Raw genomic sequence first — 17,532 nt, 5'->3', positions numbered from 1 at the left:
TCTGATCTCCACTGAATTACACCTGTATGAAAACATTTATCAATGTCTTTGTAGCTTATAATAAAATATAACTGGTCACTAAACCTCTTGGACAAGAATATCAGGATAATTTTCCAAGGCAAAGTCCTAAAACAAGATGAAAATAACAGTGGCTATAATCTTTTCAAAAACAGAGCATGGAAGTTTCCCTTTCCACAACTATGAATTTGGTTTTCCAAAATCTGGTTCTCAAATCCAAAGTCTATATATTTCAATAGCTGTGGGGCTGTGATGGAGAGAAGTGATTTTAGAGGAACTCTGAAGAACAAAATAGCTATCATAGATCTTAGTTTGAAAACTTTATCAAATGACTCAGGAATACTCAACTAATGCTTCTATCAAAGTTTATTGATTAGCTCAAGGGCAGAGTAAGAGGCAGGTGAAATGGAGTATTTTCTTCTAACAAAGCAGACTGAGTGCTATGCTAAGTGCTAGGGTGGAGTGGGAAGGGCCTCACACTGGGCAAGTTTCCCCTTGGACTTTCTGTGTAAACATCTCTTTAGCTTTGGCCTCCTCCCGTGTGTGCTCAGGTGATGGAAAGGAGAGACTCTGCCCTCCCATGAAATGCTTCTCAGAGCAGCAGGGCTTGTCTCCGGGGTCTAAGGAAGCAGGAGACAATATGAAGATGGAATCCAACTGGCTTTGAAAGCTAATCCATTCTAATTGGGCTTTTTTGGTAAATTGAGCTATTTGAATGCCAGCTAGAAGTGCAGGCTCTTTTGCTAAACAACATGGACACACATCTGTCTTGAAAGTGCCTGTAAGACACCATGATGTAATCCTGTAGTTTATTGGCCCTACGTTCTCCCAGAATCAGGACTTTATAAGGTCTTGGAAATCCTCGGCTCCCTCTCACTGCTTTCCAAATAAAATCTTAATGAATATAGTTGGAGCCCTTTATTAGGCTCTGTAATCCCTTCTTACCAAAATAGCCAGGCTAAAGGTGTTCCATGTAATTTTTGTTCCACTGGAAAGAGAAGGAGATTATTTTGACATTGTCCAGTAAGTTCAATGGGTAAATACTGTTCACCCCAAACCAAATTATGCAGCCTTCAGGGAGTTTTGAGAAAGAAAATCAACTGAACAGACCAAGAAAGAACTCTGTATACACAGCAAAGCTCTTTGGCAGTCAGAACCTGTTCTTCATGAGAAGGGGCCAAGCCACTTGGAAATTTCAAGTGAGAGAACAGAAGTCATCCTTACTCCAAGGTCAGAATTTTCTGAAGAACTTCAAGCACAATTTTATAGCAGAAGTGATACTGCTCCTATATGCATATATATGAAAATCAATAGAAAGTTAAGCAATTGAATAGCAATATCCACTCTTGAAAAATACATCTGTAATTGTCACCATAAAGTAATGTTCCTAAAAGTAGCATACTTAACCAAACTTCTTGATGCCCATAAAGTTTATAGAATATGAGCAGGATAAATGATCATAATATAATTCTTGGTCTAGAACTAGTTAACCTAAGGCTTAACTGAGCAGAGGGGAAACTGACTATCTCACTTTCCTGTATCTTCCCAGCTAAATCAAATTAAAATGTCTCTTGCATGAACTTTGACCATCTGTTATTTTTAAGATCTAATCTCATGTCTCCCCAGCAGTCCTAGTTCAAATGAAATACTTGCTCTCATTTGGACACTAAAATTTGGCCAACTTAAAGATTTAGGGGTACAATAGTAATCATAATAGTATGATTCATAATTAATCTGTGACAAACAAAATATATTTTAATGACATGCCAATAGCTTTGCTATTCTAGTGGTTACTGAGTATCCTAAATTGCTATCTAGAAATTTATTTAAAATAACTTAAGGTATGTGACTTAAGTAATATGACATTTTATGGAAAAAAAAAACATGTAATTAGCCACTGGGATGCTTGGGGTTCAGCCTTGGCACCTCCAAGAACTACCTGAGTGATTTTATGGAATGGATGCTCTTTTTGTGACTATGAAGTACTTCATCAGAGATATTAGAACAAAACAAATGTTCACCTCCAAGAGTGAGAATTAAATGAGATCATGTAGGCAAGAGAGCCTTATAAATTGGAATGCCTGCACAGTCTAATCCTCATTCTCACGGTTCTTACTAGAAGGTACAAGGAGAGCGCTTACCTTTGTCTGAACCATGCCAGAATGCTGTTCCCGCATTTGGGCCCCTATGGTCCTGATGTCAAACTGTGGACAGGATGACAGCAATTTTGTGTTATCCACGTGGGGCAAAAACACAAACCTGGAGACTGCCAATGAGTACTGCCAACCTCTTCCCAGTAAAGAGATTTAATGGGAGATTTAACAGGAGAGCCTCATCTTTAGCCAGAAGAAAATGTACTATTAATATTTTTAGCCCAGTCTATCAGATGAGGAAGCCTTGTTTAAATAGGAAAGGGGAGGATGCATTCAAGGCCTGGTGTCCACAAGCAGCAACAAGGCATTTATTTGCCCTTAGTACTCCTTTCTATTCTCTCAAGAGCACAAGGAAAGCAGTCTTGCCATCTGGGAAACGCCTGCAGTGCAGAAGCCTTTCTCTTTCCAGGACAGTGACCCGGTTGTTTCTTACATGAAGTGCCCTAACAGCCTAAACTGGGACCTTGAGCAACCCTGCACCTGCGCCACAGAGCGAGGAGGGTGAGCTGTTGCAGTGTGCCAAGGTCTGCTTCTAGTCCATGGCAAGGTGAGGGCAGAGCCTGCGAGGAAGGGCTCAGAAGCACCATGGCCAACTTGACATCGCACGGCGTCAGAGTCTCTAGACCAGCGCAGCCGCTGCCACGTCATCTGGAGCCTCGCGGGTGCTGCAACCTCAGTGCCAGTCTGGTACAGCAAGATGGTGTGGAGGTGTGATATTTTAAGATTGGTTCATCAATTGTAACACAAAAGCATGCAAAAATCTGAGAAAATGTAAGCATTTTATTTATTTGTGTAAGTTGTGTAAGTTGTGTAAGTTGTCATTTTGGTAATGATTTAAAGTATTAGTGATGCCTTTAAAATTTTATTTCAAAATACTCATACACAGGACGTTGAAAAAAAATGCACAGAGGAGTCCTGTCCATCCATCACCCAGTTTCCCCAGTGATATCATCTTGCATTGCCACAATATAAAAACCAGAAAAGTGACATATTGGTGTAATCCACAGAACACATGCAGGTGTGTGTGCATAGAGTTCTCTGCAGTTTTTTCACATAAGCACAGCCACAATCCTGATGCTGACCCATTCTATTCCTACAGCCCCCTCACCCCCCAACCCCCACCCTGCACTCTCCCTTTAGAACTACGTCCGAGGAAACCACTAAGCTGTACTCCATCTCTATCATTTTGGTATTTCAAAGGTACATGAGGGAAGCAGATGTGGCTCAAGTGATTGAGCTTCCGCCTACCACATGGGAGGTCCTGGGTTTGGATTTCAGTGCCTCCTAAAGAAGATGCATAAGACAGCAAGCTGACATGATGAGCAGGTACAGCGAGCTGACGCAACAAGATGACACAAGAGACACAAGGAGGAAACATAATGAAAGACACAACAAAAGCAGGGAGCAGAGGTGGCTCAAGCAATTAAGTACCTCCTTCCCACACAGCAGGTCCTGGGTTCAGCTTCCAGGGCCTCCTAAGAAAAGGAAGACAGGCATCCAACAGGCAGCAAATGCAAACAATGAGGGGGTGGGGAGAAATAAATAAATCTTTAAAAAAAAAAAGGTATATGAATGCAATTATACAATATCTAACCTTTTGAGATTGGCTTTTCCCCCACTCAGAATGGTTGCCTTGGGGTCCAGCCAAGTTGCTGCCTGGAATGACAGTTCATTCCTTATTATTGTTAAATACTGTTCCATAGTAAGTGTTGTTTCCAGTTTGTGGCTATTATGAATAAAGCTTCTATGAATATTTGTGTAGAGGTTTTGTGTGGGCAGGAGTTTCCATTTTCCTGGGATAAATGCCCAAGAGTGCTATTGCTAGGTCATAGGGTAAGCTTAGTTTAGTTTAGTTTAGTTTTTAAGAAACTGCCAAACTATTCTCTAGAGTGGTTATACCATTTTATGTTGCTACCAACAATTTATGAATTATCCAGTTTCTCCAAATCTTTCCCATCATTTGGTGTTGTCACTATTTTTTTATACTAGCTACTCTGATAGGTACATAGTGATATCTCATTGTGGTTTTAATTTGTATTTCCCTAAATGCTATTGAAGTCAAATAGCTTTTCATGTGCTTATTTCTCATCTGTATATCCTCTTTGGTGAAATGTCTGTTCATATCTCTTGCCCGTATTCTAATGGGATTTTTTTTTTACTGTTGAGTTTTGAAGGTCCTTTATATATTCTAGTTGCGAGAGCTTTATTGGGTATGTGGTTTACAAATATTTCTCCCAGTCTGCAGCTTACCTTTCCAACTTCTTCAGAAAGCCTTTCATAGAACAAATATTTTAAATTTGCTTTTCTCTTTAATTTGCTGTCCCCTTAAGAAACAAGGCAAAGTTGTCTGCTCTAATCACTCTTATTCTGCCAGGATAATAAAGCAAGCAAAAGAAATAAAGGGCATATAGCCTGGAGAGAAGAAATAAATCTGCCCCTATTTGCAGACGGCATAGCTATCTCTAGAAAAGCCCAAGAAATCTATAAAAAGAAAAACACACATAAAACAGACTTTTGGAACTAATAGTGATTTTCAGCAAAGTCAAAAGTACAAGATCAACATGCAAAAATCAATCTTGTTTTTACATACTAAAAACAATTGTGGGAAAAAAATGTGAAAACAATGCCACTTACAATTACTCCAAAGAGAATGTAATGCTTAGGTATAAATACAGTAAAACACAAATAGGATCTCTATGCAGGAAATGACAAAATGCAGAAGAAATCAAAGACCTAAATAAATGGAAAGATATACTTTGTTCATGGATTGGAAAATTCTAATTTAACAACAGATTTAACATAATTCCCATAAAATTCAAGCACGTTTTTGTAGATATAGACAAGCTTATTCTAAACTTTATAAATGGAAAAGCACAGGCCCTAGAACAGCTAATAGCTTAAAGCAATTTTGTAAAAGGAGGATAAAGTAGAAGGAATTGCTCTACCCAATTTTAGGCTTATTAGATAACTCAGTAGTCGACAGAGTGGAAATGGTAGAAGGAGAGACACAGAGGTCAATGGAACAGAATGGAGAACCTGAAACAGGAACTGAAATATGAAGGCTCAAAAGAAATTCAATGGAGGAAAAATAGACTATTCTGTGCTGCTGGAGCCATGGGACATCCATAGGCCAAAAAAAAAAAATAAAATAATAATAATAATAATAATAATAATCTCGACCCCAACTTCACATCATATTTAAAATTAACTCAAAATGGATCATGGACTTAATATAAAATGTAAAACTACCAAATTTTCAGGTAAAAAAATCTTTAGAACCCAGGCTAGGCAATGAGCTCTTAGACTTGATATCAAAAGCTTAATCTATAAAGGATATTTAATAAACTTAGATTTCATCAAAATTAAAACCTGCTGCATCTGGAAAAGCCTTTTTCTTCCCACTCCCCACCCCCCCAAGATGGCTCCCTTATCTGTTTAGCTCATTCTTTTGCTCGTTGTTTGTGCTCATTACCTGCTCACTTTTTTTGCTTGGTGTTTTTACTCATTGCCTGCTTGCTTTTTCTTTAGGAGGCACCAGGAACTGAACACAGGACCTCCCACGTGGGAGGTGGGTGCTCAACTGCTTGAGCCACCTCTGCTCCCTTATTTTGTTTTTGCTCATCTGCTCACTGATTTTGCTTGCTGTCTGCTCATTGATTTTTGTCTTCTTTAGGAAGCACCAGGAACCAAACCCAGAACCTCCCATATGGGAGGTGGGTACTCAACTGCTCAAACCACATCCATGCCATAAAAAGCCTGTTTTTTCAATTTTATAATTTAACATGGTTAGTTGAAATATGTAAATAAATTTATATTATTAACTTTTTAAAAAAGATTTATTTTCCCCCGCTCACTCCCCTGCCCCTGCCCTGCTGTTTTAGCTGTCTGTGTCCATTTGCTATGTGATCTTCTGTCTCTATTTCTCTTTTTTGTCTTCTTGTCTTTCTCCTCTGGGATTCAGAGGGATTTGAGCCTGGGAACCTGTGATGTGGAAAGAGGCTCCTTGTCATTTGTGCCACCTCAGTTCCTGGTCTCTGCTGCACTGCACTTTGACTCTCCCCTCCATCTCTCTTTGGTTGTGTCACTATCTTGCTGTGTGGCTCTCTTGCGTGAGCACTGGCTCACTACATGGGCACTCACATGGGCAGTTGGCTCACCATGCGGGCATTCACACAGGCACTCAGCTCACCGTCGTGGGCACTGGCTCACTACACGGGCACTCACGTGGGCAGGTGGCTCACCATGCGGGCACTCACACAGGCACTCAGCTCACCGTCGTGGGCACTGGCTCACTACACGGGCACTCACGTGGGCAGGTGGCTCACCATGCGGGCATTCACACAGGCACTCAGCTCACCGTTGTGGGCACTGGCTCACTACACGGGCACTCACATGGGCAGGTGGCTCACCATGCGGGCATTCACACAGGCACTCAGCTCACCGTCGTGGGCACTGGCTCACTACACGGGCACTCACGTGGGCAGTTGGCTCACCATGCAGGCATTCACACAGGCACTCAGCTCACCGTCGGGGGCACTGGCTCACTACACGGGCACTCACGTGGGCAGTTGGCTCACCATGCGGGCATTCACACAGGCACTCAGCTCACCGTCATGGGCACTGGCTCACTACACGGGCACTCACGTGGGCAGTTGGCTCACCATGCGGGCATTCACACAGGCACTCAGCTCACCGTCGTGGGCACTGGCTCACTACACGGGCACTCACATGGGCAGTTGGCTCACCATGCGGGCATTCACACAGGCACTCAGCTCACCGTCGTGGGCACTGGCTCACTGCACAGGCTTTCTCTTTTTCTTTTTCACCAGGAATTCCCAGGGATTGAACCTGGGTCCTCCTACATGGTAGGTGGGGGCCTCATCACTTGAGCCACATCCGCTTGCCTGTATTATTAACTTTTAACCTTGATTTACTGAAGGCAAAACAAGCTTCACTGGACTATTTTGTGCAGAAAAGGCACAACTTTCTGAACACGACTTTAGTGGTAAACCAAACAATGAAAATGAAAGTGACTACAATGAAATGAAGACCAAAAGAATTCATGATGATTTGACCTGAAATTATGATTCCTCCTATATTGAGTGTTATAGCCAAAATTGGTTGTGAAGTGCTAAAAATCACAGTGTGCTTTTTATAAACACATACTGGCTAACAAAACAAAGGAAACACAAAACTTACATGTCACATAAAAAATTTTTTAAAGTTTGAAGCCAAGTCATTTTTAAGAATATTATATTAAAAAGCTAATATTCAATCTTCCAAATGTAAGATTAATGCTCTACAGACTTATAAAGTAGCACTTTGAATCACTAAGACTAAAAAACCATATAATATTACCCAGGCAACAGTGAAAGACTGTACCAAAGATGTGTTCTTGGAAATGTCTAAGTATGTGGAAAAGAAGGAAGTTAAAGTGCCATTCTCTAACTTCTGTGGCATCTGGACATGTTCAGGAGCTGGCTAGTGACACAGAAGTGGTGCTAACTCATAGGAAGAGCAAAAGCAGCGGAGTACTTGCCATTGCGTCTTCATGAACAAAAGACAGCCTGAACATCAGGACACTTCCAGTACATCTGGCCTGTGAACCTGTGATAGGAGGGAATAATTCTTCCTTTTGCAGCTTGATTACTGATAAACAGTAGTCCTAATCTCCATAAAAAATGGGAAGTACTACATTGCCAAAAATTGTCATTTGCAGCTTAAGTTATGTGTAGGATTATGTTCTGATAGTATAGACGCAATGACGAGAAACACTGTGAGGTAGCTGCACAAAGTAAGAGATTTATGTCAGAAGAACTCAATAACTGTTACAAAAGATCTGTCAGGTGCACTAAACAGCATGTTTGGTGATTTGCTAATGTTTTATTTTATTTTATTTTATTATTTTATTTTATTTTATTTTATTTTTTCTTTCTCCCCACCCTCTCGTTGTTTACACTTGCTGTGTCTGTCTGTCTTCCTTGTTTCTTTAGGAGGCACTAGGAACTAAACCTGGGACCTTTGACATGGGAGGGAGGCACTTAATCACTTGAGCCATGTCCATTCCCTGCTTTGTTGTGTCTCTCATTATGTTTTTCCTTCTTGTGTGTCTTGTTGCATCAGCTTACCATGCCTGACCATTGTGCCAGCTCGCTGTCTTGCTCATCTTCTTTAGGAGGCACTGGGAATTGAACTAGGGACCTCCCATGTGATAGGCAGGAGCTCAATTGCTTGAGCCACATCTGCTTCCCACTAACATTTTTAATTATGTAAAGGCAACGTACTACATTTTGGATTTTTTCTCTTCATTGTATAATAATATTGTAACTGATAATTAACAACTGTTATTGCATGCTAAAATAAGAGGGTTATAGTTCTTTCAAGAATGAATTATATAACCATCTTGGTGTTTCTGGACAACAGGATCTAGTTTTCTACAACATTTAAGGATTTTTAAATAGGCTGGATTTGAAAATTTAAGTGGTTACAAATAAATGGTTACATTTTCTCAGATTTTTTACATGCTTCAAGGTTATCATTGATGACCTAACCTTAAAAAGCCCCAGGTCCCAACGTGGCCCACCGGGCATGTGGCTTGCCCATAGCACTCAGTAGCCACACTCTGTTCACAGGGTGACCCCTGCGATCCTACTGGGGCGTCAGGGCAACAGCAAACTGCTGTCAGCGCTTCTAGACAGCAGTTTCCACCTACTCATCTTGCTGCAGGTAACAAACGTTCACAGGTGGGTGCTGTCCCAGCCCCCATGTGAGAAGCTCTGGAAACAGCAAGGAGCGCCGGGAAGGGCTTTCACGCTGGTGCCTCGCAGCTCAGGGCCAGGGGAAGCAGCGAAGGAACAGGCGGCTTCCCACTCTGCACCACTGCGCTTCATCTCGTCTGCGAAGCATCCTCAAGGCAAGAGGCGCCAGTACGCCATGTATCACTGAGAAAGAAAGCTTCTGCCAAGCTGTGCAAGCTACTGATTATAAAACACATCCTGATTTTAAAGAAGGTGCAAGGTAAAAAAAAAGTGCAACTTTAGAATCAATGAAATTTAATATTTAGAGTTTTACAGTTTCTGCAAGGAATATAAAATAAGGAAAATCATAAACTATTTAAGAAATGAGGATGGAGAATGCATATCTCAAGAAATATTACAGTAATGCATTTTTTGCTAAAAGGATAAAACAATAGTTATGAGGTTAAAGTAACATAATTGCACATTACTTAAATTTTCAGCATTGTTGAGGACATCTCTCACTTTGGCCACCTAGTTTATATTCCTTTTTCTTAATGATACCCTGAGTTTACTTTGGAAAACCATTCTGCTCTCATTCCCAACCATATGGCCTAGGGTAACCCTGACCGGCCTAAATGGACCAGCACATCCCACAGTGACTAGTTCAGGAAAATTGCTCCAACACAAGCAGCAAGAGTGAAATGCTAGGAGGTGCCTGCTCAAGCTGCTGTGAAGGAAAAGCTTCTGTCTCCCAAGGAGGTTCCTGGAATGCCCTACATAAGCCTGCGGTGTTGGCATCAGGACGTGAGTGCGGGCACTGCAGGAGCCATTGTGATGCTACAAGGGAAGAGCCTGCTGTTGGAACACAACTGTGTAAGGCCTGGGAATCAGAGCAGAGATTTAACACTTGTCCAGACATCAGGTCCCTGCAGGATTTGCCCACTAAGGCAAAAGCCACTGTGCTGCTTTTTATGACTTAGGTATGGATTTCCACGTTCCTTGCAGTCACGGTAACAGCTACTTTCCCCTAACTCCTGCTAAGTAAACAGATGTCTTCCCCTCCTCACTTCTACGGCACAGGAAAAGAGTTGAGTACTGCCCAGCTAGGGCTCCAGCTGCAGCACACACAGTGCATGCTGATACCAGGGGAGACGAGGGAGGCAGAGGGGACGGAGAGAAGGGACGGGAACGATGTTGCCTGATGACTTACTGAATGTGAGGCACTCCTCCAATAACTCTGGGAAGTACTGGTTATCATTCCACATTCACAGACCAGGAACCTGAGGCTAAATAGCACAGTCAACTGAGTGACAACCAGAAGTGGCCGGGTGGGCTTTCAAATCAGCTCCATGGCCTCTGCTCTCTTTCCCCAGGCCACTGGGGCCTGGGCAATGTCAGAGACCACTTCCAGATGAGGACACATGCCTTTCCACTACGTCAGATGAGGTTTGAGGTCAGTTCCCATTTAGCTCACCCCGGAAGTGGTTCAGAAAGCTCAGGGGGAAATAATTGTTCACATGAAAGCAGCAGCAGTGACAGGCTGTTTTCTCTGCCTTCCTCCGGCTGGAAAACCACCTAGATCATAGATTTCTGTTGCCCATTCTGATGCTGGATCACAGTTTGGGGAATACCTGAAGGCAAGGTAAAAATCCTCTGCCCAGCACTGCCTAGCCCAGCATGGGCACAGTGTGGGAGAGAGGAAGGTGGTGGAAGGAGGAGGAGGCCCCATGCCGCAGCAGACAATCTCTTCCCATGCACACCGTGGACTCGCAGTCACGCGCTCCCTGAAGCAGTCCTCGGCTAATTGTTCGATGAGCAGCATGACGGCAGGGGCTGGCCCAGGTCTCGTCCCCTCCGCAGACCTCAGAGGGCTCAGCAGGTGGGCTGGATGGAGCAATGAACTGCTCCAGAGTTCCCTGCCTGTCACCACACGACTGTGAGCTCTCCAGGGTTCTTGATTGTGGCTTTTATAAAAATACCTGCACCCCCAGGTACATAATAGATGCTCAGTATTTGAGGAATGAATGAATGGAAGCAGTGTCTAGAGAGAATAATTCCCGTTGGGTTGTTTTTGGTTTTTGAGGTATCTGAGCAGGGGATTGCACCCAATGCCCAGGACCTCATGGCTGGGAAGCCGGGACTCAAACACTGAGCCACGATGGTTCCCCTGAGCTGACTTTTTGTTTTGCTTGTTGTTTGTTTGTTTTTAGGAGGCACCGAGAATAGAACTGGGGACTTCCCATGTGGGAAGCTGGCGCTCAACTGCTTGAACCACATCGGCTCCCCTCATATTGCTTTTAAGGTTAAAATTCTTAATTTCTTCATCACTTTAACAACTGCAGTTAAACGGCCTCAGGCCCAGAAGGACACAGGAAAAGGACGACATGTCCTCTTCAGTCCACGTGTTTCCACAAAGAGCAGCACCCTGGCCCCTCCTGCCCAGCCCTCTGAGGAGAAATGGAGCACTTCCTGCCCGCCCCCTTGGCACCCTCCACCTGGAGCCAGCTGGCGCCCCTCACGTGGGTGCCCAGGTCGGTCTGGGCCTGGGGTGGGAGCAGGCTGCCTGAGGGAGGGCCAGGGAGCCTCCTTGGTCCCCGTCCAAAGCGCCACTGCCCGAGCAGTTCAGTCAGTCCTAGCTGCTTCCACGTTGGAGGGGAAGTGAAGATTGTTAGTGACTGCCTCCCCCAGGCCCAGCAACGTTGCTAGCCCTATTTTACACACGGAAAGCTGGGTTTGAGGGAATGAGCAATTTGCACAGTCACCAGAATCTGAAGTTTGTGGCATAACCGGAGGTCCAACCCAGGGCCCTCTCCTTAACTCCAGAGTCCACATTTTTCCCAGCGTGCTAACATGACTGTATTTCTGCTCATTAAACACAGGCATCTTTCAGCAACACTCTCCAACAAGATTTTGAAAAATGTGCATGTGGGGTAATGGGCAGGAAAGGGGAAATGAACTCCCACTTACTGTGCTCCAGACTCTCCCACGAGTCATTTACTTGCCATTTAATTCTCACAACCCCGCCCCCGGGAATCTGAGGTTAGTAGCGATTAGGTAACTTGCAACGAGATTGAGAACCAGGTAGCCAAAGCTCACGTGCACGGCTTTAAGCAGGGGCGGCGAAGGCCTGCTGCCAGGCTTCCACAGGAGACGCAAAGGCTCGCGTCCCGCGGCCCGGGCGTCGGCTGGGATCGGGCACTTACGCAGGAGTTCTCCACGGCCCAGAACACCACGTCCGCGCACAGCAGCACCCCCGTGCGGCCGATGCTGGCGCTGCAGTGCGCGATGATGGGTCCCCTCTGGTGGCTTTTCCGGACATAGGGAACGAACTTGATAAAGTCATCTGCCGAGGCAGGAGTGTCATGGTCTGGCCAGTTGACGAACTGCATCTGTTTTACAAGGTGACTAGTGTCCATCTGCTGGGGGTGGGGAGGAATCGATCAATCGCTTCTATCTAAGATCTCATTTCAACTTATAACAATAAAAATGGCTATATAACATTATCATGGCTTTCAAATGAATACTGAAACTTCATTTTGATGTTTATATGAATTCTGGAAGTTGCCAGGAATAGAGGGATTTCCTCAATTTACCAAAGAGAACGTAATAAAATAACAATATTGGCAGGTGCCACAAATTGAGCACTTGGCTGCGTGCTGGGTGCTGGCCCGGCACCCACGCGCACGGGCCCACTTCATCCTCCTGCGGCCCTGATGAGGCTCACACTGTTTCATCCTCTTTGGCTTCTGAAGAAACCAAGTAGCAGAGGACTTGAGAGACAGGGGCTACCAGGTTTGGAGCTGGGACTGCGGCGCGGGCAGCCTGAATCCTCCACTGCCTTCTTCTGCAACATGAGGACACAGAAAATCCAAGATTCCAAAGTATTTAGGGTAGAAGATGAGACAGAAGGGCGATGCCCCTGAGCTTCAAAATTATCCTCCTGAGCGTAGGTGCAGCAGGCAGGGGCTGCCAACCCCCTGGTGGGGGCGCCCCTCTCTGCAGTGAGGACAGAAGGCCCCAATGACCTTAACCGAAGACTACAACCCCCAAGTCTGACGCCGAGCCCTCCTGATGGGCAGTGACATGACCCCTCCAGGGCCTCTGGCATGACGGGGCACTTGGAGGACGCCCATGAAACCTCCCTGGGTAGTATGGGGCCACCACTGCCCTCGCGGGGGACCCTCATGGGGAGGCTCAGGGTGGGCTTCTCACCCCCCCCCCACTTCTCCCTAACAGACCAATTTTTTTGAAGTTCCTTTAAAAAGCTGCTGATGTTGAGAGATCCCTTTCTAATTCGAAGTATCTACTGGAATCCTTGACTGACTTTTTAATAAAGTTTTCTACCTGGAATCATAAGTCTAGAAAACCCTCCCAACTCACTTTGGTTACTGATGTTTTCAATATCATTAATCACTTGATAAAGACACAAACGTCTTCAGATCCATAAAAAGCACCAAATAGAGAACCAGAGTTTGAGCCATTGGCACCGACACTGCAGGGTGGAATCAGCCCCTGGACACCCTCGCAGGCACCAGGCAGGGGCAAGCTGCCCGCAGCGCATGTCAGGGCTGGCTGACCCTGCTATTCGGACCTGGCGGGTCAGGAAGGAGGGCCCGCGGGTTTCCTGGCACCCAGCAGGAAGCCTCAAACTCCCCCACGACAGAGGCGGTGGCGTGGCTGAAGGCCACCGCTCCTGCCACCTCGTCAGGGCCCTGCGAGGTCTGCCCTATGGGAACCACACTCGACCTGGCCCACTGTGTCCCCCATACTCCCGCCCCCCTGTCTCCTCCAGCGTGCTGCCTCACCTTCCCAGCAGGGGCCATGGGTGGGAAGTGCCTCCCTACTCCACGGGGCCCGGTGCTCTTCTGTCCCCAGCACGGCACGGGCCCTGGGGAACAGCGGGCTCTCGGCGGGCAGGAGGGGAGACCCCTGAGGCCTGGCGACGGCCCTGGCTCCATCCTCACACTCCTCGGCCATCTCTTCCCTCTCCCACCCCCTGCCCGGGCACCTCAACTAGCGAGTGCGAGGAGCCACAGCCTCCTGCCTTTGCACTCAGGCCCCATCCCGCTTAACATCCCAGACACCCTCACCGCCTCACCTCTGTGCCCTCCGCGCCCTCGCCCCTCCTCGCCCCTCCTGGCATGGGGCAGCCTCCCTGCAGAGTGCCCTCCCCCTCTCCCAGCCTCAGGTGCCACAGCGAGCACCCCTTGGCCTGCTCAGGTGCCAGGGCAAGGGAGGGCTGCACCCCTCGGCCCGCTCCGGTTGCCAGGCCATTCTTCCTTCTAGCTGTCCAGAAGCCCCCACACGTTTGCACATCCCACCTCTGACCCTTGTCTTCTCACTGCTCCACCAGTGGCTAAATGTCCTGGTCATGCACACCCAGTGAGCCCGACGCCACCCAGGGCAAGCCCGGCGCCCCGCAGGCCCCAGGCTCTCGGGTCTTGCAAGACTCGATTCTTCTCTGGCAGGGCGACCACTGCCTTGCTTCTCGTCCCCACAAGGGTGGTCTGGGTCCCTGATTTCCCTCCCAGTGCCACCTGTTCTGGGTGACCATTTCACTCTCCCCTTAAAGGCCTCCATGTCTCCAGCTATCTTCATGATGAAGTCCATCTCCTCAGCTGTATCCACGATGGACAATGTCCTGCCTGGGCCTGCTGGATTCCTCTAGCCTCTTCTCACCCCTCCTTACTCTCTTCAGTGAATGTTTACATTCCAGCAACTACTTCCACTCCTCCGTACACACCCCATGTTGTTTTATATTTAGGTTATGGCTTTCCACTGCTTAACTTTCCATTCAGGTAGTTCCCAATCCAGATGTCACTGCCTCCAGCAAACCTTCCCCCAAACTCTAAATAAAGCTTTGAAACTCTCTTCTAAGTCCCCGAGACTTAAATATTGCCACTGACCACAGCAACCAGAAGGCTGGGTGAGTGGACCCATCTTCCCACGCTCAGCGTGGGCTGTGAGTGCCTGGCACAGACTGGCACTCAGTAGGAGCTTAGTACGTGCCTGTCCCACCTAGAAGTAGGCAAAGTACATCCCAGCATCACACAGTTTCTAATATTCACCCCCTGGCCCCAACTCCCTTTCTCAGTTTTTTCTTCCCTGCAGTCAGAATTTGGTTAAACAGAAGAAGCAGTGGTGCTGGCTTTGTTTTTGGTACCAGGGAGAAGTAAAACTGAGTCACCTAATTAAAAAGCATCCCAAGTCTATATCCCAGCCCACTCCTTACTTCTAGTCCGGCTGTACCTTCTTATGCAGTGAAATATATCTAACACTGATTTTTAAAGACTTACAGACTTCTTCACAACTTTGAACATTCAAATGATGAAACATTGAAGTGTCTGGTAGTTCTCCAGGGAGACGTAGAAGTGTTTCAATTCCAAAGGCTTATTCAGAGAAACTGGCCAGTAAAGGTGGCATTTGACCACTCCATTTTCCATCTCTCTGGTTATCATGGCAATAACATTGGAATTATTTTCCCAAACCGTTTGCCAAAAATCCTCTATGGTGGTGGGCAGTGGTCCTTGGGTAGCGATATAAAAATACTCTTCTCCTGAATTGACAATTCTAATGTAACTAGCACTGATGTAGTCCTTGCTTTCTCCAAGAGGAGCACATGTTGAGTCATCTATTAAACAGAAACACCTGGCAGAGGAAGGAAAGCCGGAGATGCACGAACCCAGGCTTCTGGGGAGCATTTCACCAAGGGAAGCCTGAATGCCACGACGCTAACAAAGAGTAATGTGACTTATGAGTTTGTAAGTTCACCCCCCACACGCTGTTCTGACAGGACCTAAGAAAGAGCTGATAAGGAGAACATTCTGTACTGGTGCTTACAAACCAGGGAAGGGTGCTGTTAGCTTCCCAGGAGCTTTGAAAGATTTATGTCAGAGACGACAGGGGGGATTAGGCAAGGGCGCTATCCCCTGCTCTACAATCCAGCACAGCAGGGGAAGAGCCTCTGAGGGAGGAAGTGAATGGCATTCCCCACAGATCCCAGGAAAGCTTTAGCCCAGAGCAGTGGGGGCCAGGGCTGCAGGGGACTGTGGGAGCTGATGGGAGTCCTGTCTTAGGACCCTCCAGACACCGTTGCTGCCACACGAGGCACCAGCGTGGACGGCCATCCCCACCTTCTCCAGGTGCCGTGGCCTAGTCAAAGCCAAGGCACTGTGGCAAAAAGGATGCTTCCAAGGGAATCTGCTCCAGCCAAAGTGGGGCTCGTCAGACACAGACTGCTACAACAAATACAAGAACAGAGAAGTCATTGCTTGGCCTCCAGTAAACTTCACTTCCCCAGGAGCTCGTTCTTCACTCCTCATAGACTTCTGGGATGCTGGCTGCCCCGCTGCTCCCACCGAGAGAACAAACAGCAAAGCAGTCCCCTCTCACCGTGCCTGTCTTCCCCATGACCTGCCCTTTCCCACATCTCACGGCCAAGTAACCACTGACCTACCAAGTATGCTCATGACAAACCTAACTGAAAGCAGATTTACACAGTTTTTCACAAAGCACTTCTCACGTTCCAACAGAGTAAGCATAAAACTCCCTCTGTAAATGTGAATAAATGGGAAAATTAATGACTAGATATAAGAAAACATCTAGTACTTCAAAAAAGGAGGCCATTCCAAGAAATTATAGCAAGTGTTTTCCTTTCCTTAAAAGGAGAGAGCACTTTAAAAACTACCATCTGTATTTTAAATGAGATTTCAGAGAACATGATTTTATCCTTTAAAAGGATAATATATACTATGTTTATTGACATAAATATGTTACTTTATTTCATTATAAAGGGGGTAACAGCAGAATTATAATGAGATCTTTCATTATATGTGTTGCATGTATATATATTTCATTTTATACATACACCTATATGTATATATGTATGTATGTATGTATGTATGTATACCTGTATGTCTGTCTGTCTTAGTTAGCCAGGGTTGTTATAATAAATACCACAGACTCGTTGGCTTAAACAACAGCAACTTACCATCTCATGGTTTTGGACACAAAAAGGCCAAAGTCAAGGTGTCGGCAGGACCCTGCTTTCTCTGGAGTCAGCAGCGATCCAGTGGTGGCCTGACATCACCCACAACTCAGTCGCTGCCTCCATCACATCTGTTCCTCTGCCTCCCACTCTCTCCTAGCTACTGAGTCCACCTTTCCTCTGCTCATAAGGCCTCCAGGCATACCAGAGGAAGGCTCCCCCTGATTCACTTTGGCCTCTCCTTAATCAATAGGATCTTCACAGACCCTAGTCACAAACCAGCTGAGGCCCACAGGACCAGGGATTAGGACTGAATATGCATTTGTGGGGGCCATGATGCCATCCATAACTACATATATACACAACTATATAACTGTGTATATGTAACCATATAACTATGTATGTAACTATATATATGTAAATATATATATATTTGTGTGTATATGTATATAAGCATATAACAAAAATAACCTGGCACAATATTCACAAAATGTTACAGAACCTATTTCATCATCTAAATTTTTAGAGTGGGTTTGTATTACTTTTAGAGTAAAAAAAGCATTTTGTGATTTTGGAAAAGGAGATTACATGTGAGAAAATTAAGCACTCTAAATCAACAAAAGCTTGCTTTCAGAAG

The 17,532-nt window shown here is 45.7% G+C and overlaps 1 pseudogene; it reads right to left on the bottom strand.

The window, feature by feature from the left end:
* Positions 1 to 1,238: 1,238 nt before the first annotated feature.
* The window catches only part of LOC101417092 (tyrosine-protein phosphatase non-receptor type 20-like), an 87,598-nt pseudogene continuing 71,304 nt past the window's right edge, over positions 1,239 to 17,532 (bottom strand).

This window comes from Dasypus novemcinctus, chromosome 6 (genome assembly GCF_030445035.2).
Source record: "Dasypus novemcinctus isolate mDasNov1 chromosome 6, mDasNov1.1.hap2, whole genome shotgun sequence".
In the NCBI taxonomy this organism is placed as follows: Eukaryota; Metazoa; Chordata; class Mammalia; order Cingulata; family Dasypodidae; genus Dasypus; species Dasypus novemcinctus.
The sequence above is the reverse complement of the archived record's forward strand: the minus strand, read 5'-3'. Positions and strand labels throughout refer to the sequence as shown.